The sequence below is a fragment of the Cynoglossus semilaevis genome, chromosome W (genome assembly GCF_000523025.1).
Source record: "Cynoglossus semilaevis isolate Cse_v1.0 chromosome W, Cse_v1.0, whole genome shotgun sequence".
In the NCBI taxonomy this organism is placed as follows: domain Eukaryota; kingdom Metazoa; phylum Chordata; class Actinopteri; order Pleuronectiformes; family Cynoglossidae; genus Cynoglossus; species Cynoglossus semilaevis.
The window spans coordinates 16,392,725-16,393,953 of NC_024327.1; positions in this window are offsets into that span (position 1 = coordinate 16,392,725).

The following is a 1,229-nucleotide window of genomic DNA, read 5'->3' on the forward strand; positions in this document are numbered from 1 at the left end:
GGCTTCGTGTACCCTAGTGGCTGGCGTTGACTGAGTCTTTGCCATTCTGTCTATTGTCCGAGCCATTCAAATGGTAGTCTTCTGTCTTCTTTCACCTCTCTCTGGTTTGGCTTTCCATTTTAAAGCATTGGAGATCATTTTAGCTGAGCAGCCTATCATTTTCTGCACTTTTTATATGTTTTCCCCTCTCCAATCAATGTTTTATTTAAAGCACGCTGTTCTCTTGAACAATGTCTGGCACGACCCATCTTTCTCAGGTTTTCAGAGAGAATAGCATGTACAACATGTGCTGGCTTCGTCCTTAAATAAGGGCCACCTGAATGACACCTGTTTCTTCACACAATGAATGACCTCACTGAAAAAACTCCACACTGCTATTATTTTGAACACGTCCCTTTCACTTAATTATTCAATTACACAGACTCAGGAGCATTCATATCATGAATGTTAGGTCTGTTGGGTTCTCTGACTCTACTACACCTACTAGTAAATTATTTGCGATGTAATAATATGATTTGGTTAGTGAAGTTGGACTGCTATTATTTTGAACACAACTGTAATTACCCAAATCCATGACCATAATGTTTTTGGACTGTGCAGAAAAAAATATGTACAGAGGTACAGTAGGCAAACTTCATGCCGAAACAAAAGCACTAACAGAAGGAAGGAACCTAAAAAATGAACCTGCAAACCAATGAAGTAGGAGAACACTGCAGTGTTTGTACATGAAGATGTTTCTTTATTCTGACACAGAAATGTCCGACAATTCTTTACATCTGTATAACCCACTTTTAGATATGTGACGATTTTCCCATGTGCGGAGGTAAGACAGTAAAAGTTTAAGTTAATGCAACCATAAATAATTGTAATAAATATCCAGTAAATGTACAGCACATGTTATTTCAACAGCTCTCTGTGCGGATGTGTCCTTTATTGTTCCTTAGTTTATTGACAACCCTCACAGGAAGAGGACAAGGGGGAGGGAGAGGGGAAAATGAGGAGGATGAAGAGGAAGATAAAAGGGAGCATCCCAGTCAGCAGCAGTTTAATCACTATTTAACAAAAAATAAATAAAACATCAGAGACGATAATTTGATTCAACTTTCCTTCAACTACTTATTGTGTAAAGTAAACAACTGGTTGTTTTTTCTTGCACAACAATAACCATTACAAAAACAATCTTTGTGTATGAGACAAAAGTAAGACCATCCATCCATCCATCCATCTTC